We start from the raw sequence: 10,962 nt of genomic DNA, 5'->3' as shown, positions 1-10,962 counted from the left end.
AGCTAATAAAGCCTGCTGTCTGTGCACTTTCACATCTATAAAAACCATAGACTATTTAACCAGACTATTTCTACATTTAGAGCATCAACACTTCTCAAACCCTGCTGCAGGGTTTAATAATATTATTACTGATGATACATTTTGTTTTTTAATAAATAAAAAATATAGTAAGCATTTAATTACATTATGTGTAAATTACAACTCTGCAGTTTCCCAATCTGGGGTTTGAGAGCTGATGAAAAACTAATAATTAAATCATAAAAATGTAAAAATGAAAATAAATAGCTAACTTTAAAATGAAAACAATCACGTTAAAATGCATTAAAAACAGACATCAGAGAAGCATGAACATGCGAATGTGTTGTTGAATGATTAGAAATGATCTTGTAATGTCAGGAATGCTTGGAGGGAATGTTGGAGTCGCAGAGTTCAGATGATTGTGTGCTTATATTGATCCTGGGTTGTGTGTGTGGCCTTCATACACTCGTGTCGCTGGATCCGGGATTCTGTCTGGAGTCACAAGGATCTGAACATGTGCCTCTTCCAGAGCTCCAGCATTCCCAGCAGCCCTAAGCTGCTTTCCTGGGTTCTTTCTGAGGGATTTATGGAGCAGAAAGCTGTGACGCCTGTACAGACTCTCGGCTGAAATCAGAAATATCTCTGTTTGCGCACACGAGCTGACGAGATATTCCTGACTTACATTCGTTCACACAGAAAGGTCAATCGTTTAACAACACATTCGCATGTTTTCGCATTATTTATTTTAATTAGCATATTTAGGATTTAATTAATTGTACTTAGTGATTTATGTTGTTTGGGTTTATTTTTAAATTAAATATTCATTTAAATTTTTTTAATGACGTCATTAATTTGTAGCAAATATTTTATTTGGATTTGAAATTTTTTTTTATTTATTTTTATTGTTTAAATTTTTATGATTTATTTTTTAGTAAGTGTTTTATTTTGATTCGCATTTAATTAAAAATTATTTTTATACATTATATTTTTGATTTAACACATTTTAAATAAGTGTCTTATTTTTATTGGTTGTACTCTAAAATTATTTGTTTTAATTTTACATTGTTATGATTTAATTAGTTGCAACGTTTTATTATTTCTTAAATTATTAATTAATTTTTTTTATTTAATGTTTTTATTATGTAATTAATGTTTTACTTTAATTCACTTAATATTTTTAAATTAATTTTTTACTTTTATAAATTTAAGTGTTTTTGATTGCTTTTAATTTGTACAAAATATTAATTTTCATATTTATAATTTAATTTAATTTAATAAATTATTATTTATTTGAATTTGACATTTTTGTGGTTCAATTAATTATTAGTTTTTTCCATCAACTGCTGAAGCCCAGTTTGGGAAACCCTGACTAAAGCGTTGTCAGATGAGTCTAAATGTTTCTCATCTCTGTCTGCTGGCTGTCTGTCTGCTCCTCTGCAGCAACTGGAGGAGAAGAGTGAGGATGAGGAGGACACACTCACACACACACACTCTCTCACACACACACACACTCTCAGACACACACACACACACACATTCTCACACGCGCACACACACTCACTCACACACACTCACACACGCACTCTCACACACGCACTCTCACACACGCACTCTCACACACACACACACACACACACACACACGGGTCTCCACCCATCAGCCCTCATGTGTTTCCCTCTGACCCTCAAATAGAGGTGGAGGTCTGTTGCGTCAGGTTTGGGCGTCCCGGCTGGTATTGAGTGTGAGTGAGTGAGAGAGTGTGAGTGTGAGAGAGTGATAGTGAGAGTGTGAGTGAGTGAGAGAGTGTGAGTGAGAGAGATAGTGTGAGTGAGAGTGTGAGTGAGTGAGAGAGTGTGAGTGAGAGAGAGATAGTGTGAGTGAGAGTGTGAGTGAGTGAGAGTGAGTGAGTGAGAGAGTGTGAGTGAGAGAGATAGTGTGAGTGAGAGTGTGAGTGAGAGAGAGATAGTGTGAGTGTGAGTGAGTGAGTGAGAGAGTGTGTGTGAGTGAGTGAGAGTGTGAGTTAGGGCTGTGTATCACCAGCATAGTCACGATACGATACGTATCACGATACAGAGGCCACGATACGTATCACGATACATGACTGCACTGAATTTCACCTTTCAGCAGTTTATTAAACTGCTTATAGTGCCATTTCTAACTATTGGCAGAGCAGCAGCTGACCTCTGCATTATGAAGGGCCTCCAGAACTGTACTACAGTACAATATAGGTAATGGCATATGTTTCATGTTTACATTGTGCACTCCCCACCAGGTACAATATTCTGATTGTTTGCATCTTGTTTTTAAGCCCATAAATAATAATGTACTTGTTCTAATAAATTTATATTGTAATGTACTCATTCTAATATATTTTTTAAAAATAATTTACGTTGCTGGTAGGTTATCATTGCACAAATTAACACACTCTCTACAATAAAAATAAAAAAATGAGAAGAGTTCTAAACTAAGGCGCTGTCTTCACTGTATCTAATGCACACACTCTCAAGGCTAATTTATACTCGACGTGTTCGCTTAGGAGCTCGCGGCAAATATGACGTCTTCGCGGTGTTGGCAGAAGTTCGCTTTGAGTGCGCGCAACGTCGTTTCGCGTGACGGTGTGCACGACATTTTTTGTAACTTTCCGCGCAGCCCCGCTTCCGAAGATGCACAAGTTCAAAGCGACTCTAGCCGAACCTGCACGTCTGTGCCAGCATTTGTGTGACACAGAAGCAGTTTGGTTAAGTGCTGTCACACACACAGATCACGCTGCGGCCGCACTCAGACATTCAGGAGCAACTTTTTTAGCGCTGCCCCGCAGTTTGATCAACTAAATACCTTAATCGCTCTGTTTTCAGAAAGCAAGCGTGTTTATCCTCAGTGGAGAGAGCGCGTGAGCACAGGGTTGCCAGGTTGATAAAGATAAGTAACACACTTAGCAGATATTTCTGTATTGCGCAAGTGTGAAGCTCTGTTTCGGGGATTACGTCTCTTTATATCAGGCAACCCCGTTGTGTTCCTCTGCAGCCAGATTAAACCTTGTTGTAGCCTATATATGCTCTACTCATTCTTTTTTAGAAACCTTGCACTTTTCTACTAAATTTTAAACGTTGTAAAATTTTAAACAAATTAAGCGTGGTCCACTGCTGCACACATGCCACAATATCGATACAGGGCCAGCTGTACTCGTATCGTCAAATCTCTATGACGATACATCGTCGTATCGATATTTTGAACACAGCACTAGTGAGAGTGTGAGTGAGTGAGAGTGTGAGTGAGTGTGTGTGTGTGTGTGTGTGTGTGTGAGATGAGGGTAATAGTGTAATTGTGCAGTGTGGCTCTGCTCCAGCGTGTGGCGCTCTTCAGTGAGACGCTGTCATGAGGAGGGACAGTCTGCGCTCTCAGCGTGACCACAAACACACTCAGAAGTAAGATGTCTTTAAGTAGTTCCTCCTTCGCTCTCGTCCTGTGATTTGTAACACCAGACGCAATAAGACTCCTGCTCCTACTAAGCACATCTTAGAGTCAATCTGATGGTGTAGAAGCATGTCTCCTTCAGGTCCTGGAGGGGTTTTGATCTTAAAGCTGATTGGACACTGTACACTGGTTATTTAAAGGTTGGTAATGGTAAGGAACCTCCAGGACTTGGTTTAGTCCTCAGTAAGAGCAGATTCATCTCCCCTTCCTTCCTCATCCTCTCCAGTGATCGTACTGTTTACTTCAGCTTTACTCTGATATTTTCATGTTTTCCTTTAGTATTATTTTATGGCTGGGTATTGACAGATTTTCACTAAATAATTTGATTCTGATTTACAAGCTCTTGATTAGATTTGATTCTGATACGAATTCATAATGATTCATTTGACCTGGCACAAGCGCATAATATCTCTCTTGAATCACAGTGAAGAACTAACATTTCCTCCCTCACAGGCTTTCAATATTTATGCTTTGTTTTCACCTGTTACAGGTTATTTATTGTTTACAGCCTTTGCTTGATTTTTTTTTTTTCAAACTTGTGAGCAATTGTTTTTTAAAATATTTTCCTTTAAAGGGGTCATATGACGTTGCTAAAAAGAACATTATATTGTGATACTTTTATTCAGCAAGGCTGCTTTAAATTGATCAAAAGTGACAGTATAGCCTTATATTGTTGCACAAAAAAAAATCAATTTCAGATGAATGCTTTCTATTCATAAAACAACCATGAAATCACGGTTTCCACAAATATTAAGCAGCACAAACATCTAAATTGTGATAATAAGACACTTGAGTATGTTAAACTACTACACTAACTGATCCAGCGCTACTTTAACAAACACACATCTTAGAAAATAAAACCATAGTTCATGCCATTTACCAAATGATTCCATTACCAACTTGTTAAGACATCCATAAATGTGATGTAATGATGAAGCCGATGCCGCAGATAATCCAAGAGTAATCTGGTAGATATTGATTTAGCAAGCGCTTGATAAAAACACAATCAAGTTGGCAGCAGAGTGTGTTCTGCTTGGACAGTTGTGATGGATGTGTTTTTGCCCTAATGACAGATCCCCAGCAGAAACATTAGGCTGATACTTTTTCATAATTTGAATGCATTACTATTATTGATGTTAGTTGGTCTCCCATAACATGCTTGCTTAATAAGCTGTAGATCAGGTGTGTCACTCACTCTGTTGATTTAACTGTAATGGATTACGGAAATTTTAAGGTGGGTCATGAATGTAACAATTATAAACACTGGGCATAGACTTCACTTACTAAATATAAACTAAATATGTTAATAATATTTAACAGTACAGCGCCAGGAGCACTTGATTTATGAAAAGTCAACTCCATATCTGTTCTCTCAAAATTGCTTATATAACCTGTAAAGATATAAGTGCTGAGCAATTTTCAGTGAGAAAATGATAAGAGAAACCTCTTCTGTGAGGGCCAGATAGAAATGATCTGCACTGGAAACAGATATTAAGAAGGTAATGGATGAAAAGCCTGTTCTGGTGAAGGATATTAAATATTTAGTGTTCTGAGACTGGAAAACCAAAACTACTCTATAAAACAAAATGCTGTGCTTTTCATTCTTAATTGTTATACAGAATTCTCCATCTTGGGTCTGGATTAATGATTCTGAATAAATGAAAAATAATATAAATCAGTATGTGCATGTGTTTGTATGTGTATTTGTGCATGAGCGTGAACCCCGTAAGGTGTAATTTTGCTGGACTACTCCTCGATGTCCATGGTTACATGTGGAAATAGGCCCCCTGGTTCCCACTGAGGCAGGTGAGTAATGTTTTAACATCGGCAACGGACCAATCAACTTTATTGCAGTTGTAAGGTGCTTTGCATTTGTGGGCACTTACAGCTTGCAACATGAATAATGCAAACTGGTTATCATTTTAGTAAAACGTTGTGTGGGAGCACTTCAGTTGATTCACTTACAGAGAGAATGTGCAGTCATGGCACAAGATCTGACCGCTTGATGAATACTTGAGAAATTAAAAAGAAAAGGGACTGCAATGATATTTTAGGTTGTAACCTAATCTTTAACTTTAACACAAAATAGAGATGCATTCTAATGCAGATGTTTTAAGTGTTGCATTTGCCTACAGTAGTATGGCTCGAATGTTGGCAGGATAGAGTCATTCTCAAAATATATTAGTAACTCTTGGTGCTCCACTTTGATATGTGCATCACTATGTAAAATACAACTATATTTTAAAGTTTGTTTACTAATCCAAGGCAATAGACAGCAACGATGACTTTTACAGAAGTATCATTTTCTGCTCTGGGATTTAAAAAAAAAAACCTCATTAAAGCATTCTAAGCCATGAATCAAACCAAGCTGCCCTGAAATCACTCACAAGATTACAACAAACTCTGATTTGAAGCAAAAGGTATACAATAACTGTTCAAGACTTTTAGGATGCACTAAACATTGCATCTGAAAGCCCATGAGCACTGCAAATGGCGTAATCGGATAGAAAAGGTGGTACAATATAAAACTACTGATGTATAGACACAAAAAGAAAAAAAGGAAAAAACGTTGCAGTACCATTGCATAGTTTCACCTTAAAAACATGTTTTTGTGCTGAAAATGCAAGGTATGAATACTAGAGTTAGAAACTTGATACTGGCATGTAATGTCACATCTCTTGATGAGAGCCTAAAAGAGTAAGCAAAGGCCTGTTGTTCGCTCGGCATGACATGAGGGTCTCTCATCAGCAGAATGCTCTTATAAAGGAGTCCTACGTCTACAACATCTTTCTGTAGGTGTCTGCCCTTTGACAGCCCAAAGGACTGTCAGTATACAAACAAGCTGGGTTGGGAGTGGATGTATTAAAATGCTGGGTTGATGCCCGTGGGTGTATGAAGCTCAGTTCCAGACTTGTAGCTTTGAAGCATTAGTTGCATATAATATCTTGCTCAGCCTTAGCCGGTAATGTAAATGTTAGTAATCATCTAAGACTCTGTCTATATTTGCCATTGTGATTCAAGCTGAAATAAAATCCTTAAATACAACAGCCAAGCGTGATGAGACACTCTATCCAAAAGCACTGAATGAAAGAATGATCAATATTATATGTCTGTGCTTTCCAGCATTGCTCAGAAATGTCATGGACTGGGTGTTTTGAAAAATAAATAAATAAATACATTTCTGACTGTATCACAAGATTTTGTGAAGTCAGGATGGGAAATTGGGAATTGACACAGTGTTACAGAGATGGAAAAATTTGAGTTAAAGCTCATCTATCTGTCTTGAAATGATCTAAGAATAACTGGACCTCAAGCAATCCTTCTTAACTTTAACAAACAAAAACAACATTACATTGTCTTTCTCTATCTGTATTGACTAAGTCCTCATTTATTTAGCGTGCATGTGAAAATCTTTTACGGAGACATCTCATTAAATAAAGAACAAAAACTCACAGCGGAGATCTTCAGCGAGAAAGCAAAGCACGCCAGCACATCAATCAATGAGAATGACTGGAGTGGTTGGAGCAGCAGGGAGGTGTCCATCCTGCTGATCTAAGCACCGTCCACACCAGGACCATCGATCTCCGCTGGGCTGCAGACTTGGCCGTAACTCCTCTATCCTAACTACCTGCCGTTCTGCCCTTGCTCAACACATCCTCTAGGAGGTCACAAAGTCGAGTCCCAAATTCTAAATCAAAAACCCCATGCATATTTAATCTGATTTATTATGAATAATTGAAATGGAAATTTAATTAAAAAGGACTGCAACTATTCTGAGGCCTATGAACATAAACATTAGCTGAGGGATACAGGACGCAACAGTCTCCACAGGCATAATGTAATTTACACTATTACAGGACATGTTCTAACATGAACAGCTTTGGTTGTAGCTGCTGATTAGCTGAGAGAAATGATCGATGTTGATCCAGGGACATGTCCTACTTGGATAAATCACAAAAAATGTCCAAGGGAAAAATACGATAATTTTGAAGTACCAATATTAAAATTTATGTCAATTATTTTCATGTTATGATGACTGATAACTGATAAATGGGCAACTGTAAAATTCCACACTATTTAGTCTATATAAATGAACAATAAAACACTAAACATTGAAATCGATTGTTTTATTTGAAACAAGTTAGGGCTGTCAAAATGGCTGAAACCATTTTTACTTAAATATTATCAAAATTCGAATTATATTCGAATTTAAAATGCATAATTTATGTTAGGGTGAAGAAAAGCTTTTGGCTTCTCTTCTGAGGCCACAAGAGGGCGCATCGAGCAAAATATTACAAATGCACGTTTATTCAAAGCATAAAATAACATGACAATCTGTGAAAAAAAGTGCATAACGTTTAAAATAATGTTTATACACCAATTATAATTAAGTTGCTATGTTTTTTCAATGTTGAACTTGCATTAATTTTAAATGGCTTTCTAAACATGCGGCTCTTTTGTGAGAGATGCGAGTGCAACGGTGATAGATGTCCCTGTAGAAAATGCACAAAATATGCGTTCTGTGTGAACGGCTTGGTTTCAGTTTTGACGAAAACAAGATCTTCTCTGCATTGATGTTCTCTTTTCCCGCAATATTTGTAATTAACAAGGCAGCAGCGCCGCATCTAGTGGCTTCAACTGGATAGGTTAACAAAAACATTAAAATGCAAGGACACTTACATCGTCATCGCATCTCGTGCGCCACTGATAAGGCTGCCTCCTTAACGCACACCTAAAATTTGAATGCAACGTTTTTGCATTCGAATGTGGATTTTAAATTCGACGAATATTCGAAATTCAAAATTTTTTTTTGACAGCCCTACTACAAGTGAATTTAGGCATCATAACATTACAGTATGATTAAGGAATATTCATTTAAGACTACATTTAAAAGTGCTAATGTTTTTAAGATTAACTTTGCAGTCATCTAACACTCACTTCATTTTAATTTAAATATTAAAGAGGGGAAATGAGCACGCATAATTAATTATCCAGTATCCAAATATACAAAATATATATAAAAAATGTTTTTGTCTGATTGTGGTTGGAAATGGAGCAAAATGTATTTCACTAGTACAATAGTTTTGAGTTGTCCTCTCATGACCTTGATCTTTGAGCTCCTGGGTTTGGCATTTCATGCTGATTTCTAACTCAATTGTGTCATGTGTGTATGAGTGTATGAGCTAAGACACTGTTCACAGCCTGCCAGCCTGTTTATTCTAAATGGTACATGCTAGTTAAAAAAATGTATCTACTATATGCCCCGCAGCAAGAGGAGAACTTTTTGAATGACGGGCTTTACTGCATGTTTAGATTCCATGTGGGCTGCTTCTCTCTCAAATAAACAAACGTGAATGATGTTATTGGAATCAAGTAGCACATTACTGGTCTAAGGTTGTATTGCCTCTGTTTCAAAATCTTAACAGTGCTTTTCCCCATTCAGATTATTTATGATGCATTTTAGCCATTTATGGTTTGGCTTTTGCGGCATCTGTAAATGTTAAAAGCCTTTCAGATATGTCACAATTCAGGCTTATTCTCGCTGTTATAGCTTTTACTGTGCAAATTGTACTGGCTATAACTGTCAGCGGCTGGGTTTCAGTGCAAGTAAGTGATTTCAGTGCCTCTTTCTGGCTGGCAATCAGTGATGTGTCTAGATTTTCTTGACTAAGGCATTCTATGTTGGACTAACTTAAGGGGGGAAAGCACAATGTGATTACCCTAATAATAATAACAATACAACTAAAAATGAATTACATTAATACAATGTAATTATAAAAAGAATAAAATCTACAAGACGTGAGCTTAACAGGACAAATTTGTATAAAAGTCAGTTTAAATCTCACAATAAAAATGAAAAAGGTAACTGTGAGAATTTTAAATATGACAGTCACAATGCAAGATACTGTGAGAAGTAAAGTAGCATTTTTGAGATATAAAGCTGGCATTATCCTTTCCCATATATTTGTGATATTCTCATATCTGTGCAATATTAATGGATGTCTTAAGTAGTATAACTTTGCGTGAGTTTGGTATTGAAAAATATTATCCATGGTAATTAGTGAAAACAGTTTTTCTAATTACCTATTACTAAGGGAGATGATCTCACTCAGGAGAAGCTCCATTAAAGAATGAAAAAGAAGTAATAAGCATTTCAGAGGTTCTTGCATGTCTATATGAGAGATTTCTCTAATTGCCTGCTGAAAGACAAATACATTGAGCTCAAATGATAAATGCCACTGCCAGTCCCTTTCAGGGAGGAGGGATAGTGATTTTTCCTGCTGAATGAGTTATTTCTCCACGTCTATGGTAATGGATCTTTTAGGTGGGAAGAAAAACAAGAGCCTTAGTTCTGACATGTAGTGAAGAGGTTGTGTGGGTTTGAATTGGTTGAGACAGATTTTATGAACATTAGGATGCAGCTAAGCTGATTGGAGCTTTCTCTCGAGACATCACTGGGTCACAGAGTGTGTATTTGGAAAAATGGCAGAAACAAAATATTACATAAAATATGAAATATATAAAATATACTTTCATATATACTTATATAAAATACTACTATTTGCAGATTTCAGAGCATATTTCTTTGGCTTTCTGACCAGGTCTTGGCAGACTCCCTCCTAGGTTGTGCATGGAATAACCCTCATGTTTACAGATTGTCTAGAGCCGGAGGTTGTACTCCCTTGGGTAAAGTATGCACAACGTGTCACGTCTGTTCTAGCCCCCTGTGTGTCCCGGCAGACCATACTTCAAGGACACAGCTCCATCAGCCCTGCTCACAGAAACATAATTGGGTGTGAAAATTGCAACTGAAATGCCTGCATCTCCTCCCTCCCATTCCCCAACCCTGAACCAGTCAGGAATAAGATCTCAATGTAACTTGTGGAGTAAAGCACCCTTGAGGAGGAGCAGGACTGAAAAGAAAATCTTCAGAAGCAAGCCGTTCATAAGCAAGAGTATGTATCTGTGTCTTCACTTTGTCAGTGTGTCTGCTGGTGTGTCATTCTGTGGCAAAAATCCGCAACTGCGGAGAATCTGCAGTCTTATATTATATTGTTTTTTTGTTTTTTTTTACTGTGTTCTGGCTCTAGAGTTCCAATAAATAAATAAATTGCTCTGTACTATTAATACCATCATAATTAAGTAGATATACCAATGCTACAGTAAAAACCTGTCAATAGCTTAACTGTGTTACCATATACGATAAAAACTATAGTGTATACATATTATTGCAAAAACAGATTTCCATTGAAAAACAGTAACAGAAGTCTTGACACAGATAGAGCCAGATTTTCATAATGTACCTTTAAATGACCACTGTGGAAGCCCTGATCATGTGCGGCAATGTCATTCCATTTTTTAATTCAAGTACTTTGCAATTTACTATCATTATGAATTATTGCTAATGTCCTGGATTCAATCATTAAAACCCATAAAAAGCCAAAGTATATTTCATCCCTGCAGTTAACA

This window comes from Sinocyclocheilus grahami, unplaced genomic scaffold (assembly GCF_001515645.1).
Source record: "Sinocyclocheilus grahami isolate Dianchi unplaced genomic scaffold, SAMN03320097.WGS_v1.1 scaffold1391.1, whole genome shotgun sequence".
NCBI lineage: Eukaryota > Metazoa > Chordata > Actinopteri > Cypriniformes > Cyprinidae > Sinocyclocheilus > Sinocyclocheilus grahami.
The sequence above is the reverse complement of the archived record's forward strand: the minus strand, read 5'-3'. Positions refer to the sequence as shown.